The sequence below is a fragment of the Kogia breviceps genome, chromosome 3, assembly GCF_026419965.1.
Source record: "Kogia breviceps isolate mKogBre1 chromosome 3, mKogBre1 haplotype 1, whole genome shotgun sequence".
Classification (NCBI taxonomy): Eukaryota; Metazoa; Chordata; class Mammalia; order Artiodactyla; family Physeteridae; genus Kogia; species Kogia breviceps.
In genome coordinates this window covers 145328079-145346275 of record NC_081312.1, presented here as the reverse complement: position 1 = coordinate 145346275, position 18197 = coordinate 145328079, and the positions used below count along the sequence as shown (strand labels likewise).

General features: G+C 36.8%; 1 protein-coding gene across 13 annotated transcripts in view; it reads right to left on the bottom strand.

Annotated features, from left to right (window-relative positions):
* NEDD4 (NEDD4 E3 ubiquitin protein ligase) overlaps nt 1-18197 on the bottom strand; it is a 207453-nt gene that overhangs the window by 71561 nt on the left and 117695 nt on the right. Inside the window, exon 1 of one of the 13 annotated variants that reach the window (XM_067029808.1) lies at nt 15280-15297. The exons of 9 other annotated variants lie outside the window; for them this stretch is intronic. The gene's annotated coding sequence lies outside the window, so the exon portion shown is untranslated. Of the gene's footprint in view, nt 1-9134; nt 9455-14898; nt 15220-15279; nt 15298-18197 lie in introns of those variants that run through there. 3 more of the 13 variants (XM_067029811.1, XM_067029806.1, XM_067029807.1) reach the window with 3 other exon arrangements.

The following is an 18197-nucleotide window of genomic DNA, read 5'->3' as shown; positions in this document are numbered from 1 at the left end:
GAAATTAGAACACTCTCTAACACCATACACAAAAATAAACTCAAAATGGATTTGAGACCTAAATGTAAGACTGGACACTATAAAACTCTTAGAGGAAAACATAGGAAGAACACTCTTTGACATAAATCACAGCAAGGTCTTTTTTGATCCACCTCCTAGAGTAATGGAAATAAAAACAAAAATAAACAAATGGGACCTAATGAAACTTCAAAGCTTTTGCATAGCAAAGGAAAGCATAAACAAGATTTAAAGACAGCCCTCAAAATGGGAGAAAACGTTTGCAAATGAATCAATGGACGAAGGATTAATCTCCAAAATATGTAAACAGCTTATGCAGCTCAATATTAAAGAAACAAGCAACCCAATCCAAAAATGGTCAGAAGACCTAAATAGACATTTCTCCAAAGAAGACATACAGATGGCCAAGAAGCACATGAAAAGCTGCTCAACATCACTAATTATTAGAGAAATGCAAATCAAAACTACAATGAGGTATCACCTCACACCAGTTAGAATGGGCATCATCAGAAAATCTACAAACAACAAATGCTGGAGAGGGTGTGGGGAAAAGGGAACCCTCTTGCACTGTTGGGGGGAATGTAAACTGATACAGCCACTGTGGAGAACGGTATGGAGTTTCCTTAAAAAACTAAAAATAGAATTACCGTATGATATAGCAATCCCACTACTGGGCATATACCCAGAGAAAACCATAATTCAAAAAGACACATGCACCCCAGTATTCATTGCAGCACTATTTACAATAGCCCAGTCATGGAAGCAACCTAAATGCCCATTGACAGATGAATGGATAAAGAAGTTGTGGTACACAAATACAAGGGAATATTACTCTGCCATAAAAAGGAACGAAATTGAGTCATTTGTTGAGACATGGATGGATCGAGAGACTGTCATACAGTGTAAAGTAAGTCAGAAAGAGAAAAACAAATATTGCATATTAACATGTGTATGTGGAATCTAGAAAAATGGTACAGATGAATGGGTTTGCAGGGCAGAAGTTGAGACACAGATGTAGCGAACAAATGTATGAATGCCAAGGGGGAAAAACTGCAGTGAGGTGGGAATGGTGGTGTGCTGAATTGGGTGATTGGGATTGACATGTATACAGTGATGTGTATAAAATTAATGATTAATAAAAACATGCAGTATAAAAAAACCAACAAACAAAAAACAAGTAATACTAAACTTTCGGTTATTTGTATGGAAATATGTTAATATAAAAGTTTCAGACATTACATGAAATTTCTAAAAATTTTATATGTTCTGGTGTAATGTTATAAGTCATAATTCTAGTTATTACTTTAAAATGTATATCTCAGAAATAAGTAAAAAAAAAAAAAGAGAGAATTCAGCACCACCAAAGCAGCCTTACAACAAATGCTAAAGGAACTTCTCTAGGCAGGAAACACAAGACGATGAAAAGACCTACAGAAACAAACTGAAAACAATTAAGAAAATGGTAATAGAAACATACATATCGATAATTACCGTAAATGTAAATGGATTAAATCCTGCAAGCAAAAGACACAGACTGGCTAAATGGATACAAAAACAAGACCTGTATATATGCTGTCTACAAAAGACCCACTTCAGACCTAGGGTCACAAACAGACTGAAAAAGAGGGGATAGAAAAAGATATTCCATGCAAATGGAAATCAAAAGAAAGCTGGAGTAATAATTCTCATATCAGACAGAACAGACTTTAAAATAAAGACTATTACAAGAGACAAAGAAGGAGAGTACATTAAATACATTAAATTAAATACAAAGAAAAAAATCAAGAAAAAATCAAAATACAAGAAAAAAAATTAAAAAATTAACAATTGTAAATATTTATGCACCCAACATAGGAGCACCTTAATACATTAGGCAAATGCTAACAGCCATAAAAGGGGAAATTGACAGTAACACAATCATAGTAGGGAACTTTAACACCCCACTTTCACCAATGGACAGATAACCCAAGATGAAAATAAATAAGGAAACACAAGCTTTAAATGACACAGTAAACAAGATGGACATAACTGATAGGTATAGGACAGTCTATCCGAAAACAACAGAATACACTTTCTTATCAAATGCTCATGGAACATTCTCCAGGATAGATCATATCTTGGGTCACAAATCAAGCCTTGGTAAATTTAAGAAAATTGAAATTGTATCAAGTAACTTTTCTGACCACAATGCTATGAGACTAGATATCAATTACAGGAAAAAAAAACTGTAAAAAATACAAACACATTGGGGGATAAATAATACACTACTAATTAACCAAGAGATCACTGAAGAAATCAAAGAGGAAATCAAAAAATACCTAGAAACAAATGACAGTGAAAACACGACGGCCCAAAACCTATGGGATGCAGCAAAAGCAGTTCTAAGAGGGAAGATTATAGCAATACAATACAACCTCAAGAAACAAGAAAAATCTCACATAAACAACCTAAACTTACACCTAAAGCAATTAGAGAAAGAAGAACCAAAATACCCCAAAGTTAGCAGAAGGGAAGAAATCATAAAGATCAGATCAGAAATAAATGAAAAAGAAATGAAGGAAATGATAGCAAAGATCTATAAAACTAAAAGTTGGTTCTTTGAGAAGATAAACAAAATTGATAAACCACTAGCCAGACTCATCAAGAAAAAAAGGGAGAGCACTCAAATCAACAGAATTAGGAATGAAAAAGGAGAAGTAACAACTGATACTGCAGAAACAGAAAGGATCATAAGGGATTACTACAAGCAATTATATGCCAATAAAATGGACAACCTGGAAGAAATGAACAAAATCTTAGAAAAGCACAACCTTCTGAGGCTGAACCAGAAAAAAAACACGAAATATAAACAGACCAGTCACATGCACTGAAATTGAAACTGTGATTAAAAATCTTCCAACAGGGCTTCCCTGGTGGCAGAGTGGCTGAGAGTCGGCCTGCTGATTCAGGGGACGCGGTTTTGTGTCCCAGTCCAGGAAGATCCCACATGCCGCAGAGCGGCTGGGCCCGTGAGCCATGGCCGCTGAGCCTGCGCGTCTGGAGCCTGTGCTCCGCAACCGGAGAGGCCACAACAGTGAGAGGACCATGTACTACAAGAAAAAAAAAAAAAAAAAGAAAATCTTCCAACAAACAAAAGCCCAGGAGCAGATGGCTTCCCAGGCAAATTCTATCAAACATTTAGAGAAGAGCTAACACCCATCCTTCTCAAACTCTTCCAAAATGTAGCAGAGGGAGGAACACTCTCAAACTCTTTCTATGAGGCCACCATCACCCTGATCCCCAAACCAGAAAAAGATGTCACAAAAAAAGAGAACTATAGGTCAATATCACTGATGGACATAGATGCTAAAATCCTCAACAAAATACTAGCAAACAGAATCCAACAACACATTAAAAGGATCATACACCATGATCAAGTAGGGTTTATCCCAGCAATGCAAGGATTCTTCAATATATGCAAATCAATGTGATACACCATATTAACAAACTAAAGGATAAAAACCATGATAATCTCAATAGATGCAAAAAAAGCTTTCAACAAAATTCAACACCGATTTATGATAAAAACTCCAGAAAGGAGGCATAGACAGAACTTACTTCAACATAATAAAGACCATATATGACAAACCCACAGCCAACATCATTCTCAACAGTGAAAAACTGAAACCATATCCTCTAAAATCAGGAACAAGACAAGCTTTCCCACTCTCACTGCTACTATTCAACACTGTTTTGGAAGTTTTAGCCACAGCAATCAGAGAAGAAAAAGAAATAAAACGAATCCAAATCTGAAAAGAAGAAGTAAAGCTGTCACTGTTTGCAGATGACATGATACTATACATAGAGAAGCCTAAAGATGTGACCACATCTACGGCTAATCAATGAATTTGGTAAAGTAGCAGGACACAAAATTAATGCACAGAAATCTCTTGCATTCCTATACACTAATGATGAAAAATCTGAAAGAGAAATTAAGGAAACACTCTCATTTACCACTGCAACAAAAAGAATAAAATATCTAGGAATAAACCTACCTAAGGAGACAAAAGACCTGTATGCAGAAAACTGTAAGACAATGATGAAAGAAATTAAAGATGGTATAAACAGATGGAGAGATATACCATGTTCTTGGATGGGAAGAGTCAATATTGTGAAAATGACTATACTACCCAAAGCAATTTACAGATTCACTGCAATCCCTATCAAACTACCAATGGCATTTTTCACAGAACTAGAACAAAAAAATTTCACAACCTGTATGGAAACATAAAAGAGACCAAATAGCCAAAGCAATTTTGAGAAAGATAAATGGAGCTGGAGGAATTAGGCTCCCTGACTTCAGAATATACTACAAAGCTACAGTAATCAAGACAGTAGGGTACTGGCACAAAAACAGAAATATTGATCAATGGAACAGGACAGAAAGCCGAGAGATAAACCCACGCACATTCGGTCACCTTATCTTTGATAAAGGAGGCAAGTATATACAATGGAGAAAAGACAGCATCTTCAATAAGTGGGTAAAGTTGGGGTGAAAAAAAAAAAAAGAACTACCAATTATTGCATAAGAAGTGACTTGTGGCCCACTTAAAGGACTTTCCATATTCTAATGCTCTCCTCCTGTTAATTTGCTGTATAATTCTTCTTTCTTTTTTTTTTTTTTTTTGTGGTACGCGGGCCTCTCACTTTTGTGGCCTCTCCCGTTGAGGAGCACAGGCTCCGGATGCGCAGGCTCAGCGGCCATGGCTCACGGGCCCAGCCGCTCTGTGGCATGTGGCATCTTCCCGGACCAGGGCACGAGCCCGTGTCCTTGCATTGGCAGGCGGATTCTCAACCACTGCGTCACTAGGGAAGCTCTGTCTTTCTTTTGAATATTTAGTCTTGTAGTTTTGTCCCCAAGAATATACATAATCGAAATTGAGTATAAATGAAAAGAATTGTGCTTTAATTTTTTTTGTGTGTGTGTGCGTTACGCAGGCCTCTCACTGTCGTGGCCTCTTCCGTTGCAGAGCACAGGCTCTGGACGCGCAGGCTCAGGGGCCATGGCTCACCAGCCCAGCCACTCCACGGCATGTGGGATCCTCCCACACCGGGGCACGAGCCCGTGTCCCCTGCATCGGCAGGTGGACTCTCAACCACTGCGCCACCAGGGAAGCCCTGTGCTTTAATTTTTAATACAGCTTTGGAAAAACCATATTCAGTTGAAAAATATATCATGATCTTTAATTTAGAGTCTTAGGAAGAAGTGCTTCCCTAGATTTCTAGTCTGTATTTTTGCATTACTTTTAAAAAAAAGTTTGTTTATTTATTTGGCTGTGCCGGGTCTTAGTTGCAGAACACAGGATCTTAGTTGCCACATGTGGGATCTTTAGTTGCAGCATGTGGGATCTAGTTCCCTGACCTGGGATCGAACCCGGGCCCTGTGCATTGGGAGCGCTGAGTCTTAGCCACTGGACCACCAGGGAAGTCCTTGCATTACTTTTCAAAATGTTCTTTTCATGAATTTACTATTACTTAACTGTTAACCTGGATTCTTAGATTTATATATGATTCATATTGTACATATATAAAATAATTATTATTATGTTATGCACTGTGTCACTTTTTAGTTTACAGCACACCTTCATAAACTCTCACAACAATATTATAAGGCAGATAATAATAGCCACTTTTTACTGAGCACGAACTATTTGCCAAACAGATATCAAATTTCCAGTCCTCAAAATAACTTCACCAAGTTTCATACACTTCATGTTCCCTGAACATGAAATTAAGATGCAGAGAAGCTTTAAGAGGTATTAATACAGCTAGTTCACTACAGAGCACATTCTCACTCTACCGGGGAATGAGGAAGATAGGTATCCCAGCTCAATGAAGATTTGTGGCGATTATGGTGGAGGTAAGGTGTAGTTAGGCGATCAGTTCTAAGTCCTAACTCTAACCTTACTTTTAGGTTCCAGAATACAGCCTCAATTACATTGGTAACAAATGTATTATCAAAAATCCTCTGATTAAAGACACAGAAAATCCTATGCTAAATAATTGGCATGCTCAGCCCCAAAGTGAAATGAAGATCATAACATAGATGAAGAATTAGATAGACGCATGTTAAAGGAGAAGAATCCATCTTGAGTTATTTCAACACTAAAATGACCTAGATGACTTAGAAAGAGATCCAGTCAAAACAGTTTAGAACTATTGTTAATTTTGTAAAGTGTAATAATTGAATGGTACTTTTGTATATTTAAAGGGTCCTTCTCCATTACAGATACACTCTGAAGTATTTATGGGTAAAATTACATGTTGTATGGGATTTACTTAAAATAACTTACAGAAAAAAAGGAGGGGAGGATGTGGAAGCAACCTAAATGTCCATCAACAGAGGAATGGATACAGAATATGTGGTACATATATACAATGGAACATTACTCAGCCATAAAAAAGAACAAAATAATGCCATTTACAGTGACATGGATGGACCTAGAGATTGTCATACTGAGTTAAGTAAGTCAGACAGAGAAAGACAAATATCATATGATATCACTTATACGTGGACTCTAAAGAAATTGTACAAAGGAACCTATTTACAAAACAGAAATTGAGTCACAGATGTAGAAAACAAACTTGTGGTTACTGGGGGGAGGAATAAATTGAGAGATTGGGATTGACATTTACACACTACTATATATAAAATAGATAAATAAGAACTTGCTGAATAGCACAGGAAACTATTCAATAGGCTGTAATGACCTATGTGGGAAAAGAATCTAAAAAAGAGTGTATATATGGGTATGTCTGACTAACTTTGCTATACAGCAGAAACTAACACCACACTGTAAATCAACTACACTCCAATAAAAAAAAATTTTTTTTAAAGGATGGGAAAAGATGGATGACCTGATAGACAAAATGTTGGTAATTATTGAAATTGGGAATTCACTGGGGGCTCCCATGGGGGGGAATCACTGCATTATTTTTTCTAGTTTTGTGTGTGTTTGAAATTTTCCACAATAAAAAGTTTTAAAATATTAGGGGAAAAAAGACACAGCTTCCAACGACTTAGGTAGTTTATAATAGTTATTGAAGGAAAAGAACACAGTGAAACTCAAAGAGTTGCAGGAGGTAGAAACACACAGTATGTGTTATTTGATCAATAAAATTAATCAGAAAGAAGAAAGTAATTATAAATATTGGGTCACAAGTCAGAAGAATAGAAAAATAAAAGTTTCAGACATAAACTGGTTCTCTAGAAATAGGCTTAAATAATCCCTGAACCTCACTTTCACTCAACAATGGCAAGCAAACAGGACTTGATCAGGACTTCTTCAGAGAGTAAAAGTTAGTCATCAGATTGCAGTCAGCCCAAGTGGAAACTTTCCTTTAGACAACTCTTTTTTTGTTCTGTATGATGCTATTTTTACTAAAATAACCTTCCCCAAGCAGCTTTATTTATCCTGTAGATTCCCCCTATTGTAGTGCGAAATGAATTCCTCTTGGTTAGAAATGTAGAAAAGGGCTTTAGAGTACATAACAGAGCTGAGTAAGTAAGTAAGTAATATGACATTTACTAAACTTATGATCCTGACTACATCATTTCAACTTTTCTGAGCTTGTTCTCTTATTTCTAATGTGGAGATAATCACTATCTCAGAGAGTTTTTTGAAATGTGGTATATAACACATGCTGACTGATTTAAACTTTTACAGATATCGGGTTAAGAGTTTAAAAAAGAATTTATCAGGATTTTGTCCAAGTTAAAACAATCAGAGATGAGGTTTCAGGTTATAGTGTGACAGTAAGCATCCAATGTTCTTCTTCATTAGGGGGTCATTTTGGTCTCCTCTTCCTTCTCCCCTGTACCCAAACACAGTTTTACCAGGTCTACCCTCTTTCTCAGAGGACAGGCACACACATTTACATTTAAATATATTGCCAAGAATGTAAAAGGTTGGGAGATGTGTTAAGGAAACTACATATTCTTTTATAAAGGATGTTTAAATTTGGTCTTTCTACGAGCATCTTCACTTCTAGAATATACACAATGTATTTCAGACAATAGATATGAAAATCAGGCAACTTACTGACTATATTAATTAAATTATAATCAGTACCTTAAGAATTTGATAAGTAAATATCACTTTTAAGGCATGGTTCACCTTGAACTAACTCAGTTTCAGAACCTATGTAAGAAATCACCTCCATTTCTAGTTTATCACTAACCAGGGCTATAAAACATAACTGGGAAATCGTTGCAAGTTTCTTCTCTGGAGAAACAAACTGACCTTTGAGAAAAGACCTCCAGATACTGACAGTTAGAAGTCTCCCTACAATGAAGTGTATCATTTGAAAAGCCCCACACAATTACAGAGCCTTCAGATAACTTCACAGTGACTCACTCTCAAATAGGAATAGACAGCCAAGGTTCACCAGCCACCTGGAGGACAATGTCTAATAACAAAGAGGAACAAACAACAACAACAGCAATGTGGCCCACAGGAACCAGAGACAATGTAGGAGCCATATTAAAACTTAAAAGAAAAAGCCTTAAGTAAAATATTCTCAGAGAGATAAGAGATTACACTTATAAAACAAGAATAAGAATAGGGAATCATCAAAAAAAAAAAAAAAAAAGAACTTAAGAAATTAAAATAACCACAATTTTAAAATTAAAGAGAAGAAAAAACTGGGGGAAATCTTCCAGAAAGTAGAATAAGGAGGCAAAGAAACAGAAAACAGGAGAGAAAAGTAAATTATAAGATCAATCTGGGAGGTGCAAACTTTGGCTAACAGGAATTCTGGGAAGAGAGAACACAGAGGAAAAGGCAGAAAGGAAATCTTCAAAGAAAAAAACACCTGATTTTTAAAACAGGCACATGTGTCATCTAGATAAAAATTTAAATTAGTTAAAAATTATATAGACGATCACATAGCTCAGAGTTTAGGCGTTCACCTGCCTGAAGTAGGTATACGGACATTATTATACATTATTTTATACTGTTCTCTGGTTCTTTTTTTAACTGTATAATGATGTCTTCTCATCTAAATTAGAAACTCTTCAAAGCCAGGAATAATATTTGCCACTCGCAGCAGGCACATATTCTATTTCTGATAAATACCTGTTAAACTCATTTGCTTTGAAGATGACTTGAGTTTGCGTTAAGCTCTGTGACTCCTTAAGAGGGTTCAGTCTTTCAGTCTCGGTACAAAAGGTAAAGGTCATTCTTAGCTAAAACAGTTGCTTGAAACTCCAGGAACAACACTGAGAAGCCAGCTCTTACATCAAGTCTGAAATGAAGTCATTTTATTAAACAATGATAAACTTAAAGCCAGTCAAATGGCCTTTGTTTAAATACCCTTAAAACTTTTGGCGCATTCAATCTTCTTTTCAGAAAACTTGATCTGAGCCTCTACCCAGACACATAGTTCTACGGTACTAGTTAGTGGAATATGTAGGCTATGAATCAGACTCCACTGTGGAAACTAATCCTTGAGTCACAATCATAATATTCCATTGGCATCCACCCCAGGGACAAGGTATTCATTAAAGAGTGCCACTCTTTCATGCAGAGGATGAAGCATCAAGAAGCTTCCACTAAAGGAGGCAGGAATACAGTGGAGAAAAGACAGCATCTTCAATAAGTGGTGCTGGGAAAACTGGACAGGTACATTTAAAAGTATGAGATTAGAACACTCCCTAACACCATAGACAAAAATAAGCTCAAAATGGATTAAAGACCTAAATGTAAGGCCAGACACTATCAAACTCTTAGAGGAAAACACAGGCAGAACACTCTATGACATAAATCACAGCAAGATCCTTTTTGACCCACCTCCTAGAGAAATGGAAATAAAAACAAAAATAAACAAATGGGACCTAATGAAACGTAAAAGCTTTTGCACAGCAAAGGAAACCACAAACAAGATGAAAAGACAACCCTCAGAATGGGAAAAAATATTTGCAAATGAAACAACTGACAAAGGATTAATCTCCAAAATATACAAGCAGCTCACGCAGCTCAATAACAAAAAAACAAACAACCCAATCCAAAAATGGGCAGAAGACCTACATAGACATTTCTCCAAAGAAAATAAACAGATTGCCAACAAACACATGAAAGAATGCTCAACATCATTAATCATTAGAGAAATACAAATCAAAACTACAAAGAGATATCATCTCACACCAGTCAAAATGGCCATCATCAAAAAATCTAGAAACAATAAATGCTGGAGAGGGTGTGGAGAAAAGGGAACACTCTTGCACTGTTGGTGGGAATGTAAATTGATACAGCCACTATGGAGTACAGTATGGAGGTTCCTTAAAAAACTAAAAATAGAACTACCATGCGACCCAGCAATCCCACTACTGGGCATATACCCTGAGCAAACCGTAATTCAAAAAGAGTCATGTACCAATATGTTCATTGCAGCTCTATTTACAATAGCCAGGACATGGAAGCAACCTAAGTGTCCATCAACAGATGAATGGATAAAGAAGATGAGGCACATATATACAATTGAATATTACTCAGCCATAAAAAGAAATGAAATTGAGTTATTTGTAGTGAGGTGGATGGACCTAGAGTCTGTCATACAGAGTGGAGTGAAGTAAGTCAGAAAGAGAAAAACAAATACCATATGCTAACACATATATTATGGAATCTAAGAGAAAAAAAAAAAAGGTCATGAAGAACCTAGGGGTAACATGGGAATAAAGACACAGACCTGCTAGAGAATGAACTTGAGGATATGGAGAGGGGGAAGGGTAAGCTGTGACAAAGTGAGAGAGTGGCATGGACATATATACAGTACCAAACATAAAACAGATAGCTAGTGGGAAGCAGCTACATAGCACAGGGAGATGAGCTTGGTGGTTTGTGACCACCTAGAGGGGTGGGATAGGGAGGGTGGGAGGGAGGGAGATGCAAGAGAGAAGAGATATGGGAACATATGTATATGTATAACTGATTCACTTTGTTATAAAGCAGAAACTAACACACCATTGTAAAGCAATTATACTCCAATAAAGATGTTAAAAAAATAAAAATAAAAATAAAATAAAAGCTAGCTAGGATCTGAAAAAAAAAAAAAAAGCTTCCACTCATCATTACAGTCATCCCTCAAATATCCTAGTTTGGTTATCTGTTCAAGGCTGTGTGGTCACCCTCATCTAGATTCTAGTCGTCTCTACCCCATTTCAAAGGGTCCCCTTGGCTTCAGTCATTAATTTTTTTTTTTTTTTTTTTTTTTTCGGTACGCAGGCCTCTCACTGTTGTGGCCTCTCCCGTTGCGGAGCACAGGCTCCGGACGCGCAGGCGCAGGGGCCACGGTTCATGGGCCCAGCCACTCCAAGGCATGTGGGATCTTCCCGGACCGGGGTACGAACCTGTGTCCCCTGCATCGGCAGGCGGACTCTCAACCACTGCGTCACCAGGGAAGCCCCAGTCATTAATTTAATAAATACTTATTGAGTGTCTATTTTGAGCTAAGCACTGTTCTATGTACTGAGGATACAGCGGTGAATAAGACAAAAAGTCCCTGATTTAGGGAATTACATTCTAGTAAATTAGAGCCCAGAAAAGATTACCCATTTGCTTAATCCCTTCTCTAGAATTCAATCAATTCTGGAAAATTTATCAACACATTTGCCTGCCTGCCTTCCTGCCTATCTATCTCCCTATCTTTAACTTTTTTCTTGCTATGCTTCCTTTTTCTCATTGCTTACCTGAAATGTTTAATGTCTTATTAGGCTCCCTGAAGTTAGGCTAAGCCACAAGCAGCCATGAAGACCACAAAAACCCAGCTACCAATAAAATGTCTTCAACTGCTCCAACGGAAGAACGGTTCCTAAGATTTTCATATACTGATTTATGCTTGAGAATGGATATACTTTTAAGTAGCATTACAAAGTTACACATAAAGGATTTTTAAACTTTCTCCTTATAGATCTATCAAAAGGATAGCTCATAAGTAAGCATTAATTATAGACGGTGTTTCATTTCATTACATAAGCCAATGTAAGATTCAAACATTCTCAGTAGTACCCTAAACTGGCACTGCTAGAGGAAAGTATATTGGAACAATTGAAAGTTTTCACAAAGAGGAAGATACAAGCTATTGCTTGAGTAAGCCAGAATAGTTAAGGAAAATACAACATTTCCATTGCATATTTTTCAAATCTCATGCTGAGAGGGGAAAAAGTTAATGTAAGCAACAATTTCAAAAACAACACAAACCAGAATTACAGCCATAATGAATTCAAGAGATTTCTTTAAGTAGAACTGCATGCCTTATAGACCAATATTTTTAACTTCTTAAATGAAACTAAAATGTAATCCTAGAAGATTTAATAGTCACAATTCTGCAAGAGTCATACTAAAGTTCTTTTGTGAGACAGGCAGACAATCTTGCTCTTGAATGTTTGTTGGTCCAAACAATCTCTTCTGCATCACATGGTCTCCATCAATAACTAGTCTAAATGTCCAAGTGGATTTAAAACTCCTTGCAAATTATTTTAGCCCTGGCCACAGCATACCTATGGTTCTTCTTTATGTAAAAGTGGAAGAGGGACTCACTGCATACTTCAATTATGACCTGTATTACTGTTCTCATTTTAAAAAATTGTCTTAAGCCTTGCTTCTCAAAGTGTGTTTGAGGAATTAGCAGCATTGGTATGACCTGGGAGCATGTTAGAAATACGGAACCCTGAGGCCCCACCCCAGATCTACTGAACCAAAATCTGCCTTTTAACAAGATCTCTAGGAGATGTACACACACATGAAAATTTGAAAATCAGTAGTCCAAATGACAACTTAATAAGCCATAGTCCAGTTGCAATCCTTAAAGCATTAGAAGGCAGCTTACCAACAAATATTTGAAAGAGAAAAAAAAGGAAGTAGTCCTAGGAACTTCCCTGATGGCGCAGTGGTTAAGAATCCACTTGCCAATGCAGGGGACATGGATTCAATCCCTGGTCCAGGAAGATCCCACATGCCACGGAGCAACTAAGCCCGTGCACCACAACTACTGAAGCTTGTGCACCTAGAGCCCGCGAGCCACAACTACTGGGCCTGCGCACCACAACTGCTGAAGCCCACACGCCCTAGAGCCCGTGTGCTGCAACTACTGAAGCCCGTGCACTCTAGGGCCCATGTGCTGCAACTACTGAGCCTGTGTGCTGCAACTGCTGAAGCCCACGCACCTAGAGCCCATGCTCTGCAACAAGAGAAGCCACCGCAATGAGAAGCCCATGCACCGCAACGAAGAGTAGCCCCAGCTTGCCACAACTAGAGAAAGCCCACGCGCAGCAACAAAGACCCAACACAGCCAAAATAAATAAATAAAAAGAGCTATTTCATTAAAATAAGGAAGTAGTCCTAGATAATATTATTTTAGCTGTATCATAAAATGTTATACTCAGCTTTTGTAAGACAGACGAAAGATAAAAATTCAGTTAAGAATGTTTCTGTACTTGATGAACATAAATACATTGTCCATTGTACCACCAATATCCTTGATGTAAACTTCTTCTTGCTCGATAATATTTCGTCTATTAAGGTAAATCATAAAATGTTTCACAGTGTTATGGTTTCTACCTTAGATGTAATACATCTAAGTCAAGAGAAGGCATGAACTCCGCCACACCCCCCTGCCAAGATATCCTAGAACCCTGACTAGAAACATCATGGGATCTCTTGGTCAAGGTATTCTTCGTTATGACCCATCCAAGGTATATAAACATGCTAGCTGCTTGCCCTTCCAAGTTCTCAGATCTGCTCTAGTTATATTTTTAAAGTTTTGTGAAATCTCAGCGAAGGTAAAATTGCTTTCCGACAACTGCTGCTATGTTGAGAGTCTCCCCCTAGATATCTCACTAAACCAGGGCACATTGGCTCACCTCTTGTTTACAGGCTATCTCTAAATGTTGGTCTTCACCTGACCACAGTCTTCCAGTCTCCCATTTGGCCAACAAAGAATACCGAACCACACACTTGAGCAAGACTTCAGGTATTTTGTGTATATGTTGACAAGATCATTGGATGCCCTTCTCAGCACTCATTCACTCCTGCTAACCACCCTCCTGACCTCAACACATTGGCTGGCCACACCCTGGGACTCTGCCAAGCCCCTTCTGCCCACACAGCCTCCGGTCGTGGCTTCTCCTAGTTCACCCTGTTCCCTGTCACCCATAACAAAAAGGGAGAGTGGATCTAGAAGGGCCAGGCCTCACAACAGGTAGCACACGGTGGGCTCCATATGCTGGAAGAAGCCGGTGACAGCAAGACAGAGGTACCTCTTCTCCAAGTCGTTTCTAGGAATAGGCCTTAAACCCTGACCTGTTTTCTACCTGGAAGCTCTATTTTTGTTTTGTCTTATTTTTGGTGGTAGGGAGGGGGAGGAGAACGTTAGGATAATGCTGCTCGCCAAGAGTTGTGACTATTCATAGGTGGTTTCACGCTTTCACTCTTAATTTTTGGTTCCCTTCATTTCATATTGCTCAGTCTCCATTTGTTTTCACTGCCGATGCTCACTTACTCTTTACTTCTAAGGTGAAAGAACAGAGATCTACAGACATTTTCTCCTCCTAGAGAACAGGCTGCAATATCCTTGTGGACAGTTTGTCTTATGCAATTATAACCATATAATACCATGTCTTCTATATAATAGCCATTAAATATATACCTTGCCTACATTAACTCATGACTATTTTTATGACATTGAGCAAACAAGCTATGCCTGCTGTTTTTGCTTCCTCACCTATTTCATTCTTTCTTCAACCAGGCTTTTACACTATGCTCCTGAACCTACTTTTACTAAAGTCACCAAGAACCTCTTACATTCAATGGACACCTAAATTCCATGGCACTGTATGCTGCTCACCTTGAACTTTCTCTTCCCTTGGCTTTCAGGCCTCCAAGCTCTCCTGGCCTCTCTGCTCCTCTGGTGGCTCTTTCTTGGACTCCTTTTTATCTCCTCTTCCACTCTTTCTCCAAAGTTGGTAGCCTCCAGAATTCTGATTTATCACTCCTCCCATCTCACTTTCATGCTTTTTTCAGTTCATCCTTACCTAAGTCTTTGACTAGACTCACGACTCCCAAGCTACATTTCCAGCTCTCACTTCTCTCCTGAGTCCTGAGCCCGTATCTCCAACTACCCTACTTGACAGCAGTACTACCAGGGCAGCTTCTCAGTACAGAAACTTAATGACACATGGTTTTTTCTTTGCCCTCCCAATCTGGCCGCTTCTCCTGAATTCCCTACCTTAGTTCATGATGTCACTATTCACCTGGCCATCCAAGTTAAGAAAACTTTAATTCACTTATAATCCATGGTGTCATAAGAAATTATCATCTAAAAACATAAAAGTGAGCATGTCACACTCTCAAATAACCACTTCCATTGCCTAACTGTTATCTGTTAGCAGGAGACACACTGCTTTCTTTCAGCATGAGGTGCTCCATGCAATGGGACTCCCACCCACTGCCAGCGTATCATCTCCTCCCACATCCCTGGACTCCCTGTGCTTGAGTCACACTGCATCTTTCTCACTTTCTCATATACAGCTCTATTTTAGTACATCACACTTTAGACTGAAATTTTTTTTATCTACCAGTGTGTCTCTAACTAGAATGGGAGTTCCCCCAAGTAGAAACTGTGCTTCAGTATCTTTTATTCCCAGAGCTTGAGTCAGTGACTGGCAAACAGTAGGCACTCAAACATGTGCCAGATGAATGAATTAAAGACACACCTACAGAGAAATACAAAGTTTTCCTGAAACAAACAATTCACCTCCCTGAACCATCCTGAAATTAATATTTTAGTTCTTCAGTTCTAAGAAATGTACATATACATGCACACATCTCTCACCAGGTTTCTAAAACTGATCATTAACATTGTTGCATTACAGTTTTAGGGTCAATACTTATAAACTATATTGATTTTTATAGGAAAGATTAAGTATTCAAAATAAATTTAACCGAATGTCTCTAAATATTCTGCTAAAGTTAATAAAATAAGGACTAAGAAAATAATGGAACACTAAAAATAGTATATATTTAAAACAGTTATTTTGGGGAGAACAGCTAAATATATTATTGAAATGTAAATTCTTGAGATTAGTTTTAAAGGCTTTGAAATAATTGAAACATAGTTTTTTGAAGTTCTTCTACACTAGGCTTAAGCAATTTACCTACCCAGGATTAAATAACAGAAAATAAACAAAAACATTTATAATAAAAAGAAAAATGTAAAGTCAACATTTCTGATAAAAGCATGCATATACATGAAGTATGGAAGACATATACAAGCTTAGGCAAATGCTAAGGTATTTTAAATAATAGGGCAATGAAATTTCTGAGCATCCTAACAATACAGGAAATTAAAAAAACAATAGATAGGGAAAAATAAAATAATAATACAGTAAACTAACTATTGCACAGATTTTCAAAATCTGAATGGTAATTTCTGTAATTGTATAAAAACCATCTTAGCTCCTTAACCTATCTCTTGATCGAGCTGACAATACACACAATGTTAAAATATCAAGTATCTACTGTCAGATCAAAAGTCATTATAAAACCTTTACAAAAGTAATATTGTCTCTCAAAAAATATATATAATAAATATATGCCAGCTATTGTTATGCTCTTTGATGGTAATAAGTGAAATCAACATTATTATGCGGAATACAAAGTCTCATCTTCATCCCAAGTTGTAAACAACACATAGAACCCCAGTCACAGATACACGTAAAAGTTCTCACTAAATTTAAAAAATTAGCCAGTAATGAGCTGTTGATTATAGAGAGCTAGAAACTGGATACTATTCTCCTAGAGACTGGTAGCTAAACACAGAAGAAAAGAATCTGTAGACCTCTCAGTGCTTTAGAAACCAGGGTCCCTGACCAAAGCAGTGATTTAATTTCATGGCTGCTGGGTACAGATAGCTGACATTACTAAATGCTACTCTAATATCAACTTGTTAAATGTGAATCCAGACTCAGCATATCAGAATACTAACCCAGACTAACTGGAGTCATGGGAAATATTTTGGGAGCGGTTTATTTATAAATGAGTTACAATATACCACTATAATTAGATTAATATATAATTATTGATAAACACAGGATTATTTCCAAAACCCCATTATTGTTGTCACTGCTATGTTTAGAAAAAACAACATTACTATTTTCCTCTTAAAACAAGCCCTTGATTTACCACTAAACAGTTAGATCAATTTAGATCCAGTATGTGTTAAATGTAATGGTCCTATATTGTTTACAATTCTTATATAAACAGTTGTTTAATAAACATTAAAAGGAGGAACAATTTAAAGCTGTCCAGCAAATGACACACTTCTGAGCTATTTTACAATCCAATAATCTATCAAAAAAAATAGAATCTGCAGAAAGCTAGGCATTTGGCTGTCACAAAAATATATTTAAGTTAGCTTACCTAATTTTAAATAAAGCCAATAAAAGTGTATCTTTTAGCCACGCAAAAGGCAGTCACACTTTTTAAAAAAACATTAAAAATACCATTTTTTCAAAAGCATCAACAACAAACTATAATATTACCACAAAATCAACTATTTAAAGGATATTTCTAGAAATATTTCTAGGTTAATTTTTCCTTTCAGGTTAATTAAATGTAGAATAAATTTACAAGGTACATGTCATACAATTAGCAAACTATTAATGTATTTCTTCATAGTATCACTTAATTGCTTTTTTTTAGAAGACAAGACAACTGAATGGATTATAATCTCCTAATAGCTGATGTTTTAAAACTTTTGTAAATGGAATTAATAACTCTAAAACATATATCAGAATTTGAAATGTGATCTTTATTCATCCTCAGTAAAGTAGCTGTTTATATTAACATCTGGGATTGGATAATAAGAATTATATTTATCAGACTTCAAAAGAGAGAAACAAACTAGCAATTACTTAATATTTTATTTGCCCAGAAGTGTTAAAAGAATCTTTAATATTGATTGATATTGTTATACAAACACAGATAAACAGATATGTTTTTTTTCCCCAAAACTATTACGTACTGTCATCTAGAATTGGTTTAGTCAGAAACATTTTTTTCATTTCCAGAAATCTGGCAAGATCTTCCAAATACAGAAATTTTAAAATTCTATTTAAGTTCAAAACACTTAAAATACTTTGGAAA